Source organism: Gopherus flavomarginatus, chromosome 19 (assembly GCF_025201925.1).
Source record: "Gopherus flavomarginatus isolate rGopFla2 chromosome 19, rGopFla2.mat.asm, whole genome shotgun sequence".
NCBI classification, from domain to species: Eukaryota; Metazoa; Chordata; order Testudines; family Testudinidae; genus Gopherus; species Gopherus flavomarginatus.
The window spans coordinates 15555820-15569108 of NC_066635.1; positions in this window are offsets into that span (position 1 = coordinate 15555820).

Below are 13289 nucleotides of genomic sequence, written 5' to 3' on the forward strand. Positions count from 1 at the left end.
ACTGAGTGTCCTGTTAGAAAAAAGACCCACAGGAATCCAGTTAGGTAAGACTACTAGCTATTTTCACCACTGTATTGTTTGCATGCAGCACCGGCATTCAAAGACCAAAATATTAAGCTGAAGTCCAGTTTTTAAATAAGTACAACTGGAATAGTTTCTTAGATCTAACCGTCTAGTCCAGTATGAAGGAGATTGGCTAAAAGAGGAAAGAAATAATCTCACCTTCTTAACTTAAATCTTAGCTCTTTCAGGCCCCAGTTCAGCAAAGTATTTAAGCATGTGGTTAACTTTAGCATTTGAGTATTCCTGTTGACTTCAATGGAAATATTCACCTGCCTAAAGTTTAGCATATATCTTGCTGAATCAGGGCCTATTAGAGAAAAGCAAGTTGAAAAGACAGTGGTCAACAGTGCAATATTGTGCATGGTTAGAACATGGGAGGTGGAATCAGGAATCCTGGGTTCTATTCTTAGAGGGGCAATGTGGTCCATTAGGACGTAGGACTGCGACTGGGGAGACAAAGGTTCAATTCCCTGCTCTGTCACAGACTTCCTATGTGACCTGGGGTACGTCACAGTCTCTCTGTGCCTCAGATCCTCATCTGGAAAATGAGGACAATAGCACACCCCACCTTGCAGGCATGTTGTGCGGCACTCAGATACTATGGTAATAGAAGTCATCTAAAGACCTTAGATAACTGAGAACCTGCAAGTAAAACTGACTGGCAGCACAAACTGGTCTGATTTCTGTGTCCAAACTGAAAACAGTACAAATAGCATAAATAGTGAAATCTAATGAATCTTATAAAATGGAGTTAGGTGCCCAATGCGCATTGTAAGTCATTTGTTTTGTAAACTAGTGTCATAAACAGATAGTAAGGGTTAATAGAACAGGAGTACTTCATGTCTCTTTTGCCTGTAAAGGTTAACAAGTTCAGTGAGCCTGGCTGTCACCTGACCAGAGGACCAATCAGGGGACAGGATACTTTCAAATCTTGAGGGAGGAAGTTTTTGTGTGTGCTGTAGTGTTTGGTTGTTGTTCTCTCTGGGTTCTGAGAGTGACCAGATGTGCAGCCAGGTTTCTCTCCAATCTCTCCGATACAGGCTCTTATGTGCTCAGAATAGTAAGTACTAGGTAGATAAGGTGAGTTAGGTTGTTTTCTTTATTTGCAAATGTGTATTTGGCTGGAAGGAGTTCAAATTTGTATTTTGCTGAAAGGATTTTAATTTGTACTTGTATACTTAGGCTGGGAGGGTATTCCCAGTGTCTATAGCTGAAAGACCCTGTAACATATTCCATCTTAAATTTACAAAGATAATTTTTTATTGTTTTTCTTTAATTAAAAGCTTTTCTTGTTTAAGAACCTGATTGTTTTTTTTTTTTATTCTGGTGTGAGATCCCAGGGGACGGGGTCTGGATTCACCAGGGAATTGGTGGGGAGAAAGAAGGGAAGGGGGAGAGAAAGGTTAATTTCTCTCTGTGTTAGGATTACTTTCTCTCTCAGGGAGAGTCTGGGAGGGGGAGAGAGAAGGAGGGGGAAGGTGAATTTTCCTCTCTGTTTTGAGATTCAAGGAGTTTGAATCACAGTAATCTTCCAGGGTAACCCAGGGAGGGGAAGCCTGGGAGAGGCAACGGTGAGGGAAAGGGTTTACTTTCCTTGTGTTAAGATCCAGAGGGATAGGGTCTTGGGGGCCCCGGGCAAGGTTTTGGGGGGACCAGAGTGTACAAGGCACTGGAATTCCTGGTTGGTGGCAGCGCTACAAGTACTAAGCTGGTAATTGAGCTTAGAGGAATTCATGCTGGTACCCCATCTTTTGGACGCTAAGGTTCAGAGTGGGGGGACTATACCATGACAGCTAGGAAAGAAGAGTTTTGGTTTGTACCCGATTTTTAACCTTGGCCATAAAAATGTGACACCACAGGAGGCCACTCTGCCAGGGTTTGGTCACAGAAGTTATATAGAACTGTTCAAAATAAAGCCTGCATTTTTGGAGGATCTCATAATAGAGCTACTCAGACACCAATATAAGTGGAGGTGGCTACTTCTCATGCTTTCCAAATGAGAAGAACATGCAAACAGCTGTGATACAAGCATACTGGACTCTTGCATTCCATGTCAGAGTATGACGCAGCAGAATGTCTGCAACTGACAGAAAGTTTGTACTTGGGCTCAGTAGCAATGTAACTGTGTGAGGAGACTGGGAGAAAACTGGCTGCGCCTAAGTGATCGCAGTGCGGCCAGCATGCCTCCTCCAGAGCAGTGCCTTAAGAGAGTCCATAATGCCAAGAGCATAAACCCCCAACAGCTGTTCCTTATAAACGCAACAATGGTTATTAGCCAGGATGGGCAGGGATAAAAAAGCCAAACCAACATGACATTCTGGTCCAAACATTTTATGCAAGAAAAACCAAATGCAAATAATTTCCTTAAGCTGGTTCTCCAAAGGAAAAAAAAATAAAACAAAAATCATAGACTGAATTGCAAATATTACAAAGAAGCAGACCGTATAAAAGCTTGTGTTGGCAAAAGTTGTGCATATGGCTTTGCATAATAGGAGAAAGGAAATAAGAACGGAATATTAGAAAAAGGAGAACTGTCCAGTCCTTAACCATATTAGAGTGTTTCTCCCATGGTCAGACAGGCAAGGTCTAAACATCCAAGTTGTTACTACATGATCTACAGTAGGTTGTTTAGATGCTTAGATTATTATGTCATACTTATCCCATTATGTGAGTATATGGCATTGGACAATAAGAACTTCTCTACAGTATCTGTTTCTTATCTTCAGCTGTGATTTATTTTCTTCCCTTGTTAACAAGATGTTGGTCCGAGGAAAGATAATGAGCCCAATAATCACTGCTCGTTCACTTGCTCTTTCTGCACATAACTATCCTGATCTTAATGTTACCTACTTACATCCAAATATATGTACACAGTGCCCCTCACAAGAACTGAAGGGAGGACAGCACATTTCACAAAGTACAATACGGCGTTATGTTTGTGCTTTGTCGAGCCTATTTGGGGCACTTAAATTATGTTCTGGCAACCAGCCTTCATGCTTAATTGTGGTAGCCCAAATCATCACTCATATTGTACAAGAAATTGAGCCAATTTTATTCCCCGTGCAACTCCGTTGATTTCAGGTTCACTTCATCAAGGATAAAACTGACTGAATATTTACAAACGGCAACATGTACTAAATAAACCACAGAGTGGGACAAGTAGGAAAAGAGAAAAACCTCAACATCCCTCCACCACCTGCAATCAAATATAGACCTGCCAGACCACATCCACTTGAAAAGGAAAGGGAGGCTTGAGATTCTGCACTCTGGATGCTACATCTGATCTTTCAAATAGATCAAAGAGAAGAAAATTTCACTCACAGGCCTTGCTGCCCAAACTTTCAGGATTATACCTTGGGGGAAAGTTGACCATTTCAGTCCTACTGTGACGGAAAATAAGGAAGCAGGTGGTCCCATAACTACACAGGAGTGATATTTAAGGCTTTGAATACTAAAGGCAGGGTTGTTAAAGAATAAGCAGACAGTGCAGGTCTCACAGCACAATCCTCAGTGACTCTCCTGAGAGGAGGCCCTTGCCCAGCTGTGCATCCTGCAATTATTTGCAACCCATGTTTGGTTTTCAAGGGTAGCCTAGATAAACAGCATAGAATGACCCCAGTACAGAGCTCACCAAGGTGTGGATTGCTGTGATGAGAGTTGTTTCTACAAGAAAAGGCTCTGAGTTTAATAAAATTTGAGTGATAATAAAAAAACAAACAAACAAAAAATACACTTAGGCACCATCAAAACCTGAACTTCCACCTTCAGCTACACAGCATAGATCAAGTTCTGCTCTTTCTATAAGCTACAGGGTGAAACAGAAGGCAGAACTTGACCTACTATGGACCTATAACATGTCCGCACAGTTTAAAGGCTCTTAATGAGGGTTGAAGAAGTCAATCCAAATAACTGGAATGTTTTATTTTATTGCTGGCCATCGTAACGGGATCAAATAATTCAGAAAAAAACTTTCTTAGGATAATCCTCCAGTGGTAAATGAATTCAGGAGTGATGGATTTTGGATCATTTCCCAAAATGCTGTATTAGTTGGGTCCCAAAGCCCTCAATAAACGAATTTAATCAGGTGCTGTGTAAGAAGCGTTACTTTGATACGAATTTGTAGCAGCAGTAATTTGTACCTACCGCTGCCAGACAAAGCCAGGAGGCATCATAGTGAACAAGAGGCCAGTGGACTAAAGGTTTTAGAACAGACGGCTCTCTTTGGAGATTACAGTGTTGCGAAAGAGGTTACTAGACAGTGAGAGAGAGATTTTTACCTCCTGTTAATCAGTTAACATGACACATGCTTCAGCTATTCCAGTGCATCTGAAATCATTTCCTTACCGAGCCATGTTCTAACACATACTCCACTACAATTGTTTGTTGTTCTATTTTTAATGAACATCAGATCCAATTCGCTTTTCCAGTTTTGGAAAGTTTCTCTTTTTTAACCAATCTGCTAAAAATGAATCGTTTACAACATTTCTACATGTGGATGCTATATAGACCTCAGTTGGCTGTTTTGACAATTGACTATAAAGCAGGAGGGAGCTATATAGCAAACAAAAGAATAATATATGTAGTTACGAAGAGGCCAAATTATGCCTTTCGCAGTGTAACCTGGTGTTATTTGTAAAACCACAACCTTTGATAACAAATTAGCTATCCATTCCTGGAAAAGGCCACATATAGGAACATTTGGGTGCATGATATACAGGATTAGATATAGTGTATAAAAAAGGAAAGAGAGAGGGAGTTTGAGGAAGAATTTTCAATAAATAAAGTCGCATACATAGGCCTATTGCCACTAGGTTACAGCCCCACTGCAGCAACTCAAAGTGCAACAAATGATTTTGTCTGAGACTGAGAAATTCTATTTCTTGCTTCTCTCAGCTAGTCGGTACAGGTAGCAGGAATTGTGCGCGTTCCCTCACAGTACCTTGCTAATGTGCTTCAAGTCTGACTCTCAGGGACCATTCACTTGGCTTCTCTGCTGGGACTCGCCAAACATCGTTGTTTTGCATATAATGTTATACACACAAAAAAATGTGTTAAAAGAACAAATTAACAAATGCCAGAATTAACATTGCCTGTGTAGCCTTAAGTCAGCTCTGTTGTGCATCTGTGCACGATGAGACCGTTTTCATTACGTGATCACTTTATTTTTTCCATAGGACCCTTGTCTCATTCAGTGCACAGGATGGACCTGTTCAGGGATGAATCAGGGTCGTGTAGTGAAAGATTCTTGTCTATAGGACCCAGGCTTCATTTGTTGCAGAAGTTGGAAGGTGTGTAATGAATGAGGCAGGGGACTGCGGGAAGAGAAAGGGTAGTTCTCTGGTAGGGAGTTCCTGTCCGATGCTAGAATAAGTCACTAAAACAACCTTTTCACATGTGGTCACTAATTGTGTGTTTTTCATTCTCTGGGGCCTGACTTGAGACCATGGGCTCTGATTTTCAGAAATGCTGAAAACTCACATCTGCAGCTGAAGTCAATGGGAGTTGTACTTGAGTGCTGTATAAACCCAAGTTCCCCGAAATGTCATACCGTAAGCATCTGAGATTGGGCACCCAAAATTGATGTACACTTTTGACATTAATAACTCTGTGCAGTTCCCTATCTGGCATTTCCTCACTGCTGAGTGTTTGACTTTGCAACCTTAATAATATTCTTTTAATGTAGTTTTTTTGTATTTAAATTCCTAGGTGTTCTAAAAAGCAAACTGAGAATTCCATCATGTGGCATCATATTGACACCCTCATCGGGTTGAAACTCTTAGATCCACAGCACAGACCTCTGCCACTTAAGCTAGTTGAGTAACTGACAACAATGTAGGTTGTCATCCTTTGTGTGGACCAGCCACTAGAGGACGATGAGACACACATTTTGCCAGTGAGTTTCACAGATATTTGCCGACAACAGGGGAAAGGTGAAACTCAGGAATCTCAGGTTCCATTCCAGTTTCAGGAGGGGAGTGTCCTCTAGTGGTCACAGACTCTTCTGTCTCTGTTCCCACCAAGCCTCTATTCCCTTCTAGCTTGTCCATGACTCAAGCACTTCTCCCCACCAGCTCCTCATCCAGGTGTCCATCCCATATCACCCCCGCCACCACCTCATCCCAATCCCAGTCTTCTCCACACTCCTCTCTGCCCCAGTCCTAGTCCCCCCAAATCCTTGTCCCAATCTACTCCTTCCTCTCTTACCCAATTTTGGTTATTGTCCCCATGCATGAGAGTCAGATGCTTCCTCCTCCTCATTTCTTGGGTGCCAGCAAGGGGAGCATTGAGAGCACAGTAGAAACATACCCCTTCCTGTCAGTTCCTTGCCCAGTTCCCAGCAGCCAGGGTGAGCAATTGCAAGGAAAGTCCCACTCAGGCAGCCCTGGGACAGAACATGAGCAGTAGCTCTGAGTGACTGGAGCAACATTGCCAACCTCAATGATTTTCACCAGATGGGCTATGTTTGGAAGGCTGGAATCAGTGACAGAGGACTTTTGGGGCTGCCAATTTGTTGCCTGCTCCAAAACTTGGGCGATTTTACTTAGGGTTTGTCTACAGAGGCCCAGCCCTGCACAGTGGCAAAGCCCTGGCACCTTAGAGGGGTGTGTAGGTAAAGTGCTCTATCGTGGTGCTGTGCGCTAACTGCCCTGTGTATACCTGCCAGCATGCTGTAAATACCTTGCTTGCATTACCCTGTCTGTGGACGTAGGTACCTTTTACAGTGTGCCAGTAGGGTCTACACAGGGCAGGCAGAGCACAGCACCATTTACAGCCCTCTGTATGTACCTCCACTAGCACCCCCAGCAGGGAGCACCTCTGAAGCCTGGGCACTGTAGGGGCAGTGTTCACAGTCCACTCCCCCAGTGGGGATTGTATGGCTTCATTCCTCCACAGAATGATCAATAACAGGAGAGCCTGGTCACAGTGGCACACACACCTGCAGCCATGATTAGGAAGACTTATTAATTTCACTTGTCTATATATAGTTAATTTCTGGTCAGTTCCACTTTCTGGCTCCAGTGCACTAACGCGAGGATGCAGTTTTTGTGTTGCAAGGTCTGCAGAAGGAACGTCTGGTGTTTAATTAAACCTATTTAGATTGAATGGATTTCATTAAAACCCTATTTGGATTGAATGGTATTGTTTCTATATGGTGCTCGATTGTTTTTACAAAAGCCTACAATTCTGTGAAGTGCTTTGGGCCAGATCCTCAGCTAGTGTCAGTCAGAACAACTCTGTTGACTTGGATCTATCCCAATTTATACCAACACAGGATCTGGCCCCTCATGTGAAAGGGGCTATAGAAGGGCAACATTGTTATTGGGTGTTTTTTTTTTCCACGCAGCATATTTAAAACTTCTCCTTTACATTACCATGGAGAACTGAGTAATCTGGTCCTCTCCCTCCTCAGAGAGCCATGCTAAATTGAAAGCTTTGCTTGATAATCACGGCCTTTATGTTGTCATCTGAAATTCTGATGGAATTCTTAGTTTGCAACACCAAATAACTGGGCTTTTGTTCTGCATGTGCTATTGTGTTATGTGATGCATACGCCTATTAAGAGGCACTGAGACAAAGAGATGAGTTATATTACAATTCTCTACTCCTTTTATTGGTCCAAATTAATAACACCAAAGGAGGTAAATGACCTATTTCGAGCATGGCCTCTACAGAGACCCTGGGTCCTTCAGAAATATTGCATGATGGCACATGGAGGAAATTATTGAAATTAAATTTAAAATATAGGATTCCCTTAAAAAAATACACGAGGACCTCAACTGAGGGCAAAAGACTTCAGCATTTGAAGCAGCAGAAGTCCCAGTTCCGACAGTGGCCTTGGACAAGACACTTTATTCATCTGCACTTTGGGTTTCCCCGTCTATCAAATGAAGATAATCACACTTACCTTAATAATGGTGAAGACTGATTAATTAGTATTTTACAGCATGTTGTAGTTGAAAAGTGCCGAGTTATGAGGATTGCAGATGGTTTGAGAGGTTAAAGCAGCTCTCATGCCAGAGCGGCTCAGTATATTGATAAAGAGGTGATGAGGAAGGTAGCTCAGGTATTAGAATTGTGCTTCCTCCCTCTAAAAACTAAACAGAACTTCTTGGCTGCTGCTGTCTGAGGATGGATCTGGTGTAGAACTTTCCTTACAAAGGATGACACTGCTCTGGTGGGTGATTTGGGACCAGTTTTTAAGGCAAAGTCTAGCGCAGTGGCAGGGCTGGCTCTAGCAATTTCGCCGCCCCAAGCACGGCGGCACGCTGTGGGGGGCGCTCTGCCGCTCGCCGGTCCCGCGGCTCCAGTGGATCTCTCGCAGGCGTTTCTGCGGATGGTCCGCTGGTCCCGCGGCTCTGGTGGAGCTGCCGGCAGAGCGCCCCTTGCGGCGTGCCTCCCCAAGCACGCGCTTGGCGTGCTGTGGCCTGGAACCGGCCCTGCACACTGGACCGTTAGCCCTTGTCTGTGCCGCGAAAAGGCATCATGTTAAAAAACATGCTAGCAACCATAATCTTAAACACAATGTTGTCCTTAGGGTGGACAAGGACAATCACTTTTAAAAATGCGTTACTAGGGCATGGTTAACCCTACTGTTGATTTACAATGCAGTGGTCCAGAGCACGTGATCATGGTTCCTGGGCCTGGCCTCTATACAGCCTTTTATTATCTCACAGCTAAAGGAATTCAGACCTTTCTCTTGAGTGGTAGATGTAACAAGGGTGAGCTGCTAAGAGACTGGTCTTTATTCTCTGGCTTCAGTTACGGGGAATAGGATTACAAAAAGTTGCACCCCATCACATGGGAAGGGTCAGCATCCATTGACTCATCTGGCTGCTGTTAAAATAGAGGCCTGTGGTGCTGAAGGTCCTAGGTTCAGTGCCAACTGATGGCCATGGTGTCTGTATGCTATATGGCCATTGTTTGTTACACACTCAAGCAACCAGTTCCAGCCCTCCTGTAAAAAGATGCACCTTCAACACAGAGCTGGGCCTAAAGTCACACATGCAGCATCACTGCATCCCCATGGCATCCATTTGTTAGTCAATGGACTGGATGGGGTTGGGATTGGGAGTAGCAGGTAGTGCTGGTAGAGAGAACAGCCCAAAGGAAGAGAAAATAGAGTGGAGAAACTGTCTTCTGTTTCCAAATAAATCTTGCACTTCCTCTAAAGATATGTCAGATCAACACTGCTCCAGTGAGATCAGCAGAATTACAGAAAGGTTGATAATTGCCCAAGGTTTCTCTCGTTGCCACATCACCACTGTACGTATTAGTCCTTGTCTCTCTCTTAAATATGAATTCATGTCTTGTTATTTTATTTTTTTTGCTGCCATGAGCTTGGGGCAACAAGGAAAGAGAGAGTTGCAAATCTCACCTCTGGGTCACTGAATCAAATCCCAACTTCCCCATCAAGCTTTACTTTTGGAAACTCATGATTTTGACTGGGTTGAAACTGTATAGTGTTGCACACTATAATGTTGCACTTGCTAAACTTACGCCTTTCTAGTCTTTTTGAAATCTAATCTGAAGCCCTGTGATATCAGTGGAAGTCAGTCCATTGTCTTCTGTGGGCTTTGGATCTGACCCTTAGTCTTAAAGAGTTCTGCCCCAAATGCTTCCTATAAAGAGCAGGATGGGAAAGGATTGTCTGTGGTTAAAGCTCAGCACTGGGAGTCAGCAGATGTGGGTTCTGTTCCTAGATCAGCCATAGGTTCACTACATGACCTTGGCCAAATCACTTAATCTCTCTGTCTCAGATCACCTAGCTATAAAATAAGGATAATACTTAACAGACCTACCTCATGGGGGTGCTGTGAGACTTATAATATTAACATTTGTAAAGTGCTTTCAAACCTTTAGCTGGAAGGTGCTGGAGAATATAAATGAGTGGTATTATTATTTGGCTCTAATATTTGCCCAGACCATAACTCTATTTTGATCACTGAAAAGTTTTCAACACAAGAGAGAGGAAACCTCCAATATGCTTTAGTTGGGGATGGATGGTTTAGTTTGGGATTGGTCCTGCTTTGAGCAGAGGGTTGGACTAGATGACCTCCTGAGGTCCCTTCCAACCCTGAAATTCTATATTTTTATGCCATAAACAAGCTTTTGTTGGACTTTTCATATAAGTTTAATGTTCTTGTTACCAAAACTGATTTTTAAACTGCTTTTCTCTTTGCAGTCCATGGCCTCCGGCTTTGTTTACAGATCAAACATTGCTCTTACAAAGGGCAATGGGTTTCAGGTCTTTGGACCATATCCTCACAGGTCTTTAGGCACCTAACTCCCATTCAGTGGAAGCATTTGTGTCCATTGCCATGAGAACTAGGCCTTCTATTATACAGTTCAATCAGTCACCTGGGACACCAAATATACAGGGCAGTGCAGCACAATCTTTTTAGTAATGATACTGATCACATGCCCACATCCAGGACCCAGTGCCTAAAAAGCTGGACCAATACACACACTAAAGGACTCAGCAGCCCCATGTAAAATTTAAGGGTGGGTAGAGGGAGCACAGCAACACAACCAGAAACCCCGATATATTTCTTTATAGATTGATTGGAAAGATATAGATCTGATTTTAACCAGTCTCACAAATCTGTGACCACAGCTGGCAAGATCTGGCATTCTTATCGAAGAGGCCAATGACTGAAGTGGACTTGAGGACTTAGCTACCTTCTCACCATCACCAGGTCAGGGTTGAGCTACAAAGGCAGGACAGAATACAGTGAGCTCGCACTGCACACGCTGTACCTGTAGTGTAGACAATGGACTTTAGTCTCTAGGGTTGCCAAGCCCCAGTACCTTTCACTGACACTACATTCACACCAATCATGGGAAAGACATCATTAGAATCATAGAAGAATCATAGAAGACTATGATTGGAAGAGACCTCAGGGGGTCATCTAGTCCAACCCCCTGCTCAAAGCAGGACCAATGCCAACTAAATCATCCCAGCCAGGGCTTTGTCAAGCCAGGCCTTAAAAACCTCTAAGGATGGAGTTTCCACCACCACCCTAGGTAACCCATTCCAGTGCTTCACCACCGTTCCAGTGAAATATTTTTTCCTAATATCCAACCTAGACCTCTCCCACTGCAACTTGAGACCATTGCTCCTTGTTCTGTCATCTGCCACCACTGAGAACAGCCGAGCTCCATCCTTTTTGGAACCCCCACCTTCAGGTAGTTGAAGACAGCTATCAAATCCTCCCTCACTGTTCTCTTTTGCAGACTAAATAAGCCCAGTTCCATCAGCCTCTCCTTATAAGTCATGTGCCCCAACCCCCCTAATCATTTTTGTTGCCCTCCACTGGACACTCTCCAATTTGTTCACATCCTTTTTGTAGTGGGGGGGGGGAAACTGGATGCTGTTCTCCAGATGTGGCCTCACCAGCGCTGAATAGAGGGGAATAATCACTTCCCTCGATCTGGTGGCAATGCTCCTACTAATGCAGCCCAATATGCGGTTGGCTTCTTGGCAACAAGGGCACACTGTTGACTCATATTCCGCTTCTCATCCACTGTAATCCCCAGGTCCTTTTCTGCAGAACTGCTGTTTAGCCAGTCGATCCGCAGCCTGTAGCAGTACATGGGATTCTTCCCTCCTAAGTGTAGGACTCTGCACTTGTCCTGTTGAACCTCATCCGATTTCTTTTGGCCCAATTCTCCAATTTGTCTAGGTCATTCTGGACCCTATCCCTACCCTCCAGCGTATCTACCTCTCCCCCCAGCTTAATGTCATCCGAGAACTTGCTGAGGGTGCAATTCATCCCATCATCCAGATCATTAATGAAGATGTTGAACAAAACCAGCCCAAGGACCGACCCCTGGAGCACTGTCTGTTACCAGCTGCCAACTAGACATCGAGCCGTTGATCACTGCCTGTTGAGTCCGATGATCTAGCCAGCTTTCTATCCACTTTATAGTCCATTCATCCAATCCATACTTCTTTAACTTGGTGGCAAGAATACCGTGGGAGACTGTATCATATATGGCCAAGGTATATCCTGTCCATTGCTAATGTCAAGGTATATCCCGTCCACCACTTTCCCCATATCCCCAGAGCCAGTTCCATTCATTCAGCTGGGAGTAGCGTTATTGATCCTATTCCCATTTTTCTCTCCTTTTGTTCTTTTCCCATTTCTAGTCCCTTCCCCTTTGTTACTGTAATTGCACTGTTTTGAGTATAGTTGTAATCCAATTTAAATATTAATCCATTCGAGGGTTACATCCTATCAACTAGGAACTGTTTGAGTTGCTTTGCAAAGGGGCAGCTGGAGCCGGGATTCCTTTAGGGGGCAGTGGTTCTCAAAGTTTTGTACTGGTGACCCCTTTCACATAGCAAGCCTCGGAGTGTTATCCCCCTTATAAATTAAAAACACTTTTTTATATATATTTAACCCCACTATAAATGCTGGATGCAAAGCGGGGTTTGGGGTGGAGGCTGTTCACAACCCCCCATGTAATAACCATGTGATCCCCTGAGCGGTCCTTCCCCCCGTTTGAGAACCCCTGGTTTAGGGCCTGATCATGCAAAGCGCTGAGCAGCTTCTGAGAGGTGCTGTGCCCCTCAGCTGCCATGAGAGAGATTTACAATGGGGAGCCTGCCATGGGAGTTGAGTGCAATGGTGGTGTAGCAGTGTGGTCCCAGGATATATGAGAGAGAAGTGAATGAGGTAATATCTTTTATTGCACCAACTTGGCTAGCGAGAGAGACAAGCTCTGGAGCATACAGAGGGCTCTTCTTCAGGCCAGCTGCTCAGGAGGTGCTCAGTTTTGCAGGATCTGGCGCTTAGGGCCTGACTTTCAGAGGTGCTGAGCATCCTGCAGCTCTCACTGAAGACAAATGGAGCTGAGCGACCGATGCTTTGCGGGATCAGGCCATTATTGTTAAGCCTTTCCCTTGGGTGCTGAAAGATATTTTTCCACGTGTGACGCTTAGACGCTGCTTTTCTATCTGTTTTTTTTTTTCGTGCAGGGATGAATAACAGCAGGGAACTCCCTGTATTCAAATCACGGGCAGAGCCAGCTCCATTTTCCTGTGTGCTGCACAAACTTCCCTGCCTTGTCTGTCACGTAGTGTAGTCCTGGCTCCCGTGTTTCCCCGGCGGGGCCTTTGCAGAAATGGGGCGCAGTTCCCTTTAAGGAGCAGGCTTGCCCAGAGCAAGCCATGACTAGACATTATCCTGTCCGGGGTGACTGAGCTCCGCCTCCCGCTCCCA